The sequence below is a fragment of the Petromyzon marinus genome, unplaced genomic scaffold, assembly GCF_048934315.1.
Source record: "Petromyzon marinus isolate PM22_M1 ecotype Great Lakes invasive population unplaced genomic scaffold, UKy_Petmar_22M1.pri1.0 PM_Scaffold_26, whole genome shotgun sequence".
NCBI classification, from domain to species: domain Eukaryota; kingdom Metazoa; phylum Chordata; class Hyperoartia; order Petromyzontiformes; family Petromyzontidae; genus Petromyzon; species Petromyzon marinus.
In genome coordinates, this window is record NW_027423235.1 from 1,308,189 (window position 1) to 1,319,266 (window position 11,078).

Sequence of the window (11,078 nt, forward strand, 5' to 3'; positions counted from 1 at the left end):
CCCTCGTCACACATCGTCACAAATGTCTGACCCCCCCCCCCCGAGGTGTTCATTCTGTGGTGAAGGGATGAGGAAAAGGAAGAGGGAAAAGCATGCAGTGTCGCCGCACGCAGGCAACATGTTTATCAGACAGTTGTCAAAATATAAAAATACATATATATGTAATGGGTTTTACGGAGACTGGAGACGTCTTTAGAGGCAACACGGTTTATTTGTAACTATGAACAGAACTCCCCTTAACTCCCACTATCTAGGGAGGTACAGCCTCCGGGCTAGCGTGCCCTCGCACTGATCAAACCTGGCTCTCAGCCCTCTGGCTATCTGTGCCCTAGGGGAGGCTAACTGACCCGACCCAGGCAAGGTACGGGTCCTGACCACTGGTCCGCGCTCGGCCCCGACCCTTATAAGGATGTCGGGTCCCAGGGTCCTAGCTAGGCTGGTCTTCTATTCTTCGTCTTCGGAGCACTGCCCTGAGCTGTCCCAGAGGTGCCCCTTTAATACACCTCTCGGGGGCTCTCCACCCCCTGTACCGCCCCCTCTCTAGAACCTTCCAGGGGGCTCTGGAAGAACTCCCCAACCCCTCACCTGGGGCCTGGCTCTCTCTGTCCTTCCCCAGCTCAGGGTGGCACCCCCTATGGGCTTGTGCCCGCAACTGCAGGTAAGTATACCGACGGTAAAGGATGTGCATTCATGACGCTACATCTATGCGAGAGAGGTTGTGTACAGGAGTCTGCTCTGCGGGAAGCAAGCATTGCCATACGAATGAGATGAGCTCGCGTTCGATGCGGGCAGTCTTGAGGACGACCGTCGACAGGCACGCGTGGAGGCACGCCGTGGTCACAGCGCAGCGCCGACTCGTGTAGGTGGTGATGGCCCAGTTGTAGAGAGGAATGCCGGAGCTTCGAGCAGATGTAGCCGAATGTAGGATAGATCATCTTGAGGAGCGTTGCCCTCGACCTCCTCCGGGAGGCCGTATGGTTTACTTGGCACTCCCGTCCCTTAGAGTCCAGTCTGATGTAAGCCTCCTCAGGTTCCAGCAGCCTGGCTTCGTAGGTCTTCATTGCACCGCTCTGCTCGTCTAGCATAGTCTGAAGGGTCATATGTGGCTGCCTCCTGAATCTTCACCCTCCTGCAAACCTTACTCGACATCTCGTTGAGGACCCAAAGAAGGGCAGTATTCTCTTTTTTTTTACAAAAGGGCTTGTAAGAGCTCTCGTTCCTCCCACCGGGATCTCTGGTGTCAACTTGAATGGGGGTGGGGGGGGGGAGAGACAAAGCTACGGCTTTTTTCCCAGGGGATCTGTCTTCTATGGAGCACAAAGATACAGGCGGAAGGTCCCCTTGGCCTAGCCATGAGGTCAGGCTCGAGTTGCTTACTGAGGACCCTACACCTAAGGAGGCTGTGGATCGCCCTAGGAAGCTCCAAAGTAGAAAACCAGCTTTCCAAGGCCCCCTATAAAGTGCCTGAGGCCAGGTAGAAAAATAAGAAAACTATCAAACAGGAAAGCGAGTGGTTATGTTGGGTCGAAAAAGGTAATGTTCTAATGTAGGGGTTGGAGCGGTCATTGCTGCTTACTCGGCCATGACGTCACTGCAACTCGTTTGATTAACACTTTTAAAATACAAAAATCACGACGCGTACTGAACATATTATTCCGAATCGGTTTTACCACCACTACCACCATGACACAGTGGCAAGGCTGGCACATCGCAGTGCAGCTGCTAGGCTGAATCATATGAATGAATATAATCAAATCTAGAAATATCCTTTATGTACCCAGGAGAGCTACATTGAGTCTCGAGACTCATTATTAGCTCCGTGCTGCATTAAGATGTTTGGACAATTTCAAGCATCAGGGTTCGGCACGTAGGAGGAAACCGGAGAAATGCGCAGATGTTGTGAAGCTGGCTTGGTGGTAGAAGTCAGTCCAGAACATTTGGCCCCACACCTATCACTGTAACGAATGAGTGTTCTACGGGGGCATTCTAAGCGAGGACTGATTGTATTAAAATCTACTTTGATCTACGAATCGTAATGTATCAATAATGTTAACGTGTAACATGCCCCACGGTTTTTCTTAATCTGGAAGGAGGGAACAACGGATGATCTGTGTGCTGATGATGTTGATGATCTCATAATGGCTGTTCACTTCCAGGAGTGGGAGAGTCTGATGGTGAACCTGGATCGTGCCAATAAGAGATAGGGCCTTACCATTCGCCCTACCAAATAAATCAAAGCAGTACCTGCCTTGATATTTTGTATGTCTTTAAGGACTCCACCCCCTCAACTCCGCATGATAGGTAGTTGTGGAAAGAGTGGAGGTATTCCCATATCTGGGCAGTTGTTTATTACCAGCTCCGATTTCAGAGCGGAGGTCTTACTCTGAATTAGTTCAGTGGCATATGCTTTTTTCAGCTGCATAGCGCTGAATAAAAGTTACATGGCCTATCACTTCATACAAAGCTCTGGTTCTTTTCTGCCAAACTTGTCCTCTCCCTCCCAGCTATAACCTCCCGAAAGCAACATGTGACCTTTGTTTTGGCGTGACAAACACCATTGAAAGCAAAACACCGAAAGTGTAATGACTACACGTAATGCAAGAATCTCAGTTGTATTTCTCAACGGGTATTGAATATGAAGTCCCAGGAGTGGTGAAGGTGCATCAGCCTGCAGACCCACAGGTGGCAGCGGTGGATTGGCCTGCAGACGTTGGGCTGGTGGTGGATTGGCCTGCAGACGTTGAGGTGGTGGTGGATTGGCCTGCAGACGTTGGGGTGGTGGTGGATTGGCCTGCAGACGCTGGGGTGGCGGCGGTAGATCGGCCTGCAGACGCAGGGGTATCGGTGGTGGATCGGCCTGCAGATGTAGGGGTAGCGGCGGTGGATCTTCCAGCAGTAGCCGACCAGTGGAGTTCTCGAATAAATTTACGCAATTTGCCGAACCTGGTGGCTTTGGCACAGGCGGTGGTGGTGGTGGATCTCCCAGCAAAAGCTGGGGAGGCAGTGGTGCATCTGCCAGCATGAGCTGGGTTGGGATGACAGCGTTAGATCTCCCGGCAGCAGCCGGGGTGGTGGTGGCGGTGTTGGAGATGCCAGCAGCAGCCGGGGTGGCAGCGCTGAATCTGCCAACATCAAGCGCCATAGCAGTGGGGGTGAATAATATGCCAGAAGCAGTCGGGGTGGGGGTATCGATGCATCTCCCAACAGCATCCCTGGTGGTGGCGGCGGAACTGCATGTGGCTGCCAGGATGGCGTTGGAGGCAGTGTTGGTGTTGGTGGAGACCGTGGCCGTGGCTTTCTCCAGCTCCTTGAGCTATCGACGCATCATATCCAACTGCAGAAAGCGCTACACATTCTCCCGTTTGTATACTTGAGTGCAGGGAAATCATCGACAGTTTGGTCAACATTAGCCCCTACACGAGCCTTCTAATCATCGCAACTCTTCAAACTATATCGCTTATATAATGTACATCATTTCAGTCACAACAAAAATGACATATAACACATCGGGGCTGTGAAAATGACGGCTTCGTATTACCAATATCTTGCCTGTCCAGAGAAGCCCATGAACTAACGTTGTACATACAAACTCATAGACTCAGAGGCCCATAGACTGAGTCACAAATAGCAGTGGATAGGGCCCGGAACGGTGTGGTGGTAGTGAAAATATGAACCCAACTGCGTCCTTTTCAATGGAACCAGGGACCCAAGTGTCATCATAGGCTTTCCCTCACAATCGAGGATTGCCTTCCAGAGAAAATTTGGATTTTCTGTGGGTCCAAAGATGGCTGAAGAGACCAATCTGGGATCGACAGATTCTGCCGCAACTCTGGCACATGTGTCCAGAAATAGTGGTGGGTGGAACTGCATTAGTAAGTCGGGCTGCAGGCTCTTGTTTCCGCCATTCCCACTTTTTCTGTTTCTGCTGTTAAGTTTTAAAATGTTTGCCTTCTTGAAATAGACTCTGCCTCCATCTGAGGTGATCCTGGGAAAGATACTCCCTTGAGTTAGTGTCGATGGAGCACTTCTTCATGTTGGACTTGAGGACATCCTTGAAGCACTTTCTCTGACGAACTACATTCTCCCACTTTTGGTTAATCAAGTTTGACGGTTTTTCATTGAGGCATTGGCGGAAGAGGTCTTGCTTAATGGAGTCCTATAAAGCTTCAATGTTAATCTTCTGTAGACATCTCTTCCGATGAAGCCGTCACTTGGGAGCCAGTTTTATGAGCATAGTTGAGCAGATGAGTCGATGATCAGTCCAGCCACCAGCAGCTACTAGAACAGCCTGGATGATGCAGACATCTTTGGGATCGTGGGCATGGACAATGACGTAATCGATCAAGTGGCGGTGCTTAGATCACGGATAATGCTATGATGTTTTGTATTTGTTTTTCTGGCGTAACAGGGTGTTGATGATGATTACTCCGTGCATTTAGTCAAGGGAAGGATGCCGTTGGAATTGACTTTACCCATTCCTTCTTTCCCGATGGTTCCATTACAGAAGTTTATGTTTCTTCCAACTCTGGCATGCATATCACTGAGCAGAATAAGTTTGTCTCCCACAGGAACAGTAGAAAGGACCTGATCAAGGTTGATGCAACATTCTTAATCGGAGTGAAGAATCAGGGCATATACGCTGATGACAGTAGAATATTGGCCCTCCACCAGTTTGAGACATAGAGTCATGAGGCGCTCAGTCATCAAGTTCATTCTTGATGGAGAAACCAACTCTGTGCAGCCGCCGCTGTTCTTCCTGTCTGCTTTTCCAGAAGAGGGTACAGCCAGCTCCTTGTTCCTTGAGCTGCCCCTCCTCTTCTCGTCGAGTATCATTGAGGGCAGCTACGTCAGTGTTGTGTCGTCTGAGTTTCTGGACCACGATTAAGGTGCAGCATTCTGGGCGTTCACTTTTAGTCTTGTCCATAAGGGTCCTGACATTCCAGTTCCCAAAGGTAATTATCTGACTTTTAGTTTTGTTTCCACCACAGTAATGGGGATGCTTCTGAACGTGGTTATCCAGTCGGGAAGGAGTGAGACAGACTATGTTTAGGGCCACTTTCCTAGCTCCTTCCTCACGTGGGGTGAGCAGAGTGGATCATTTGAAAGGACTTCTTAGTCGCAGGTACAGCTGCAGAAACACACTCTTGTTTCTGCTGTGTGTTAGACGAGCTTCTTGTAGCTGCCACTAGAAGCTTCCAGACTTCACAATCATGCTCCCGTCATCACTAGCTGGTCACCAAAAACACTGTATTGAATGGGCCAGAAGATGTTGTTCCTTTAATGAAACACGCCTGTGCATGATTTATTTTATTGTGGAGAAGCTAATAATTGTTTTTTTACCCTGTTATCTGGCAACAAAACTGACACCTGTTTTTTACAAGAAGTCATGTTTGCATTGACCACAATACCTGCGGTCGGAATGCAAAAAAAAAAACATAACTCTGATAATGTATGCACTGTCCTTGAAATTGATTGGTCCACACCCGAGACAGCGTTCCTTAGAGCCTAGTCTCACATGGTGTTGGACCAGATGACGCCAAAAAGCTGTTGTACAGTAGCTTCCACACAGTTCTTGAGAGAATGGGACCATGAATCCAATGGCAAGGAAACCAGTACGATTGGAGATATCGTTCTGCTGCAGTCTTGGTCCGCCTTCACAGCTGTTGAGATGTTAACATCTTCTTCCTCCTGCTCTGCCGTTGAGGACTTGTTAACCCATGGCTGGTGGCAGACATGCCTATTATAATGGCGGCCTATACTCGCCATGTGGCAGCATCGTTAAAGGGTATATGTCGCTTTTCAAGAGGAAAACCATTGGCATTTTCAGTCCTAACCACACCCTGGTGGTGCTGTCACTGCTTGGTCCACAACTGTTTATCCGCCAGGGTTGCCGCTGCTTATTTTGCAGCTAAAGTTCACAGAAGGTCGTTCCACTATCCACCACCTGCGGACACGCTGGGTCCCTGATATACAATACCCTGGCGTCTACAAACTAAGCCGTGTCTGTGGCAGTAGTTACATTGGGGAAACTAACCGACATGTCTCGGACTGTGTTCATGAGCATAAGGAAGATTTGAAACACGGTAGGACCAACACGGTAGCCTTGGCTGATCATTGTTTTAATGCGGTTGGCTCACACGCCAATTGATTTATCTAAGACGAAGGTACTTTGTAAGCCCACTGGCTATCAAAAAAATTCGTTCATGAAGCCATCCACATATACAGACACAGTCACAATTTCAACCGAGAGGATGGGTACAAACTCAGCAATCATTGGAAGAACATCATCAACCAGTTTAAGTCATAACTGGTGTTGTTCTCATCCTGCCACCTTCCGATGTTAGTTTTTATTTTCCCCGTAGGTTCGGCTCTCCGATCTTACATTAACAGGTGAAACAAATTTCACACCAACATAGCCCCTTCCGCGTGCTGACCTCGACGTGGCGGCAGCTCTGCAATCTTACAGTAACATGCCAGCTCTCACATTAACATAGCCACCTCCGCGCCCTCGTCATGGAGGCTGCTCTCTGATCTTACATTAATGTGCTAATTTCTCGCATTAACATCACTAGCCACGTCGTTTATGACCCTTGGGCTACACCCATTTTCAACCTTTAAAACAGTCTGCCTCAGCAGCTTTCCCCCTCTTTCTTCTTCCTGATGACGATCACTTGTGTTGTGACTAAAACGTCAGAGCTTTTTGTTTATTTTATTCCTATTAATTTGAACCTATCTACGTGACATTACCGAAAGACCCAAATAATATGAATTCCTGCAGTCACGAAAGCTTTAAGTCAAGATTTATAGTAATGACTCTTCCTCATATCTAATTAGATGAAATCATTACCAGATGTATTTGCACCATTCCTACAATGCAAGGCTCTCACGAAGGTGATATGTTTTACAGATGGGTAGAGTGTGCCATGGTTTCACATTAAGGGCAATGCTGCTTTCTGGTTTTAACCAATTGGATAATTGCAAAGTATTATTTAAAGTCTGGTAAATTTGGACTGTTGCACTGACGCAAATTGCCGGTTCTTTTTTGAAAAACAACCACCATTACTTTAACAAGCCTAATTGATGAAACCCAAATGGAAGCCGGTATAATTATATTGCTTAAAACAAATGCTGCTGGGGAATGTTGGTGGGAAAAGCCATTAGGCTGATGTATTTAAACATCGTATTCTGATTTATGTGGAGACACAAAAAGCGAGTTATGCTTCTACAGTATTTGCTTGTGCAAAGCATGGACAATCATTGCCACAGAGACTGAATCAGCTCGGTGGCTCGGAGATGTTAACTACCTCACCTGGTATGGAGGAGGCCGAGGGTTTGATCCCGACCTTGATGCCTTTATAAGGAGTACCTTGGATATCGAGGTGGTTACATTTTTGGAAAGTGTAGCAAAAGCCAAAAGCGTGATATTCAATACTTAAGCTTGACCTAAATAATGAGCTTACATACACGCAACCAAAAATAGACACATCACAATAGAAATGTGCTGTACTGAATGCCAAATTTACTACTATAATGAGCCAAGAATGTCTGTGTCCCGCGCGTGACGTCACTCCACGTCGAGCAGGCCCCCTCATTAATACTCATGAATAGACTAATCTCTCACAATACAAAGGCCACTGCCACAGCCATTGACATGCTAATCTCACAATACAAAGGCCACTGCCCCAGCCTCTGTGGTTGGACCATCTCTAGCTCCACCTACCGTGATGCACTCATCTCAGGCCTATATAAGACCTTGTCTCAGCAACTTTCGGGTGACGTCACTCCACATGCGGGGGGTGAGGTGCCTCCTCCCCCCTCCTCAGCGTCAACTTAGAAACTCACTACAAAGGCAGAGCCCTCACGTCATGCGATCTCCCTAACGCTATTGAGACATCGAATCAAAAAGGACGTCATGATGAACAAGGGATTATAATCTTTAAATGAAATAGGTCTGTCACCACGGCCTTACAAATTGCACACAAATGGATGCAATGAATATCACTTCGCGGTCTGATTTACTGCAATACATTTACTGCAATACACCCATCCTTGGACGGGCAAAAGGCTAGTAAACAAATAATCCCCTCGCCCGCTCCCCACCACAATATCACACAATGATATAGTACTTCCTTGTACAGTATACCCGCTAAAGACCAAAACTAATCCCCATGATAGGTCAATTGATAAACATAGAGCTTGCCGGCGATAGGTCTAAACCACGAACTATGAACTCGTGGTATTCAAGGGTCTCCCGTATTTGGAGTGTGCATGTTCTCCCCATGGTCACGTATCCTTTTCTCCAGGTCCTCCGGTTTTTTTCTCCACATCTAAAAACATGCGTTAAGATAATTACTGTTATAAATATTCACAAAAGCCACTACGTTGAGCAACCATATGTGGCCAGGCTGCTTCTGGAAAAGAGCTATATATCTCAGTGGGCCTTACCTGGTCAAATAAAAATAGGTCGCTTACAGGAGCTTAATGGATTGCCACATCACAAGGACGCAAGGAATCGCAGCATGGAGAGGGCTTCATCCAGCAGTGGATTGATCCTGGTTTATGTTTTGCAAATAGTAAACTTCAGCGTGCACTTCCAAATGAAGGTGTTTAAAGTGTCTGTCTATCTTCTTTGGTTCTTTCGGTAAAGTCACGTAGAATGAGAATAAAATAATAAAATAAAAATAAAATAATAACATTCTCACGACGTTTTGGCCGCAACACAAGCGGCCTTCTTCAGGTGAAAGAACAGAACTGTCGGGACGACAGTGCTTCAATGAGTGCTGCTGAGATTCGTGGCGTCTTTTAAGCTCAGTGATAGGTGTGAATGACCTAGAAAGGAGGATAATTTAGGATTGAAATATCTAGGGATTAGCTTGTGACAAAAAAATAGCTGTGTTAAAGTCAAAGTTTACATATCAACAGAGGCATTTAGTATATGGACGCTAAAGGGCCTCCAACTACCCAACTGTCATACAGTAAACCAATGTGAGAAAAACTAAGTCTATATTACATCAGTATAATAATTGTACTTGATATATTCTTCAATAAGCTGAGCTATTAATCACAAAGCAACTGGGTATACACTACACTATATAATGAATACCATATAGTAAAACCAATGAAAACCAAAATATAAACTACCTCAATGTTATCAATAAACTCTATATACTCTCCAATCAGCTGAGCCACCAACAATAAGTCGTTATATATCACAATGCCATATTGCGAAAAATGGCGGTTTTTCTTCCCATCAACGACCAGCACCACGGACAACGAACGAGCTTCGTTCAGACGGACGACTAAATCCATGCTCGGGAACGGAAGAGGGAGAGAGACAGCCATAATGCGTTGTTATACTCCATGTTATAAACCATACCATTAACCGTGGTGTGAGAGGTATTAAGAGGCAATATCAGCGAAAGAGCTGCGGTCTGACGGTAACCGTAAAATACAATTCATTTAGAACCATTATAAAGATGTTTTAAACCATTTCGGAACTTCATTAGATTTATTGGCTGGTTGGGGAGGTTATATTAAGTTTGCGAGGTCTGAAACTCCAGGCCAAAGATAAATAAACTTCCGTTATCTCCGAAAAAGTAAGATGGATTGATGACCAAGCTGTGGAGGTCTGGCTAAATTTATAAGATGTCCATTGTTTCACAAGAGAGAGCATGAATCGGATAAGAAATACATTATTAATTCTTATACACTGGTCCATGCATACAATTAGTATATTAGTGGGCTGCGTTAGAGAAGATAAAGGGAGGAGAGGAGAAGAGGAGGGCCGGGGTGCCCGGAGCCCAGAGAGTGCCCAGAGGGGTCAGAGAGCCAGGGGCAACCCTGATGTTTATGCTGGATAGCATGTGCTCCCGTGCATGTGAGGTTGCTCTCAACAGATGTCGTTCCTTGTACGAGAATGGCTGAAACGCTGAGTAACCACTCAGAGGTATAGTGGTTAAGCAGTGGAGACGGTATAGTGGAAAACAGTGGAGATTTCTGAAGCAAAGTTTAAGATTTGCAGTTGTCAAATTATATTGAGCCGATCCATATGGCAAGTGAAATAAAGAAGACTTAAAGTGTGTTGCTAAAAAAATCTTGGAGGAAAGAGGATACATGTGTGCCTCTTGGAGAAGGAAAGGCATTGCTCAAAACTGTGCTGCAAGGTCACGTGCCATGAATCACATGAGTTTAAAAAACGTGACTGTAAACCAACAAGCTTGTGAATAATTATCATGGTGAAGACACCTCTATACGTTGAATACTGAAGGAAAACCATCGTGCTACACATCGTCAAAGCCCGACAACACCTGACATTCGAGAAGCACAATTTCATCGTTCTACACATCGTCAATACCCTACAACACCTGGAAAGTCACCAGCTGCATCAAGCATCTGACTGTTGTTTTGTTCGAAAGATACTGTGTGTAACGACTTTGCATCCACCGGCACAGCGGGTTTCTAAACGCCTGCCATGTCACTTTCTCAACACTAGCGTCAGAGACCGTCTGGTACAGACTGAAAGCTTATTTCCTTTGTTGCACTGTTTGTCTTTTCATAAATGTCATATTGTGCACTGCTCCTGCTCCTCCTGCTCCTCATCCTGCTCCTCCTGCTCCTCCTGCTCCTGCTCCTCCTGCTCCTCCTCCTGCTCCTCCTCCTCCTGCTCCTGTTACTCCTGCTCCTCCTCCTGCTCCTCCTCCTTCTCCTCCTGCTGCTCCTCTTCCTGCTCCTCCTGCTCCTCCTCCTGCTCCTACTCCTGCTCCTCCTGCTCCTCCTCCTGCTCCTCCTCGTCCTGCTCCTACTCCTGCTCCTCCTACTCCTGCTCCTCCCGCTCCTCCTGCTCCTGCTGCTCCTCCTGCTCCTCCTCCTCCTGCTCTTCCTCCTGCTCCTCCACCTGCTCCTCCTCCTGCTCCTTCTCCTCCTGCTCCTCCTGTTTCCTCCTGCTCCTCCTCCTGCTCCTCCTCTTGCTCCTCTTCCTCCTCCTGCTCATCCTCCTGCTCCTCCTCCTGCTCCTCCTCCTGCTCCTCTTCCTCCTCCTGTTCCTCCTCCTGCTCCTCCTCCTGCTCTTCCTCCTGCTC

General features: G+C 47.1%; 1 long non-coding RNA gene across 1 annotated transcript; it reads left to right on the forward strand.

Annotated features, from left to right (window-relative positions):
* The first annotated feature begins 403 nt into the window (after positions 1-403).
* Positions 404-2,452, forward strand: LOC142923076 (uncharacterized). Its single transcript, XR_012940499.1, has 2 exons — positions 404-658; positions 2,157-2,452. It is a non-coding gene; the product is annotated as an uncharacterized LOC142923076 (long non-coding RNA).
* Positions 2,453-11,078: the final 8,626 nt, after the last annotated feature.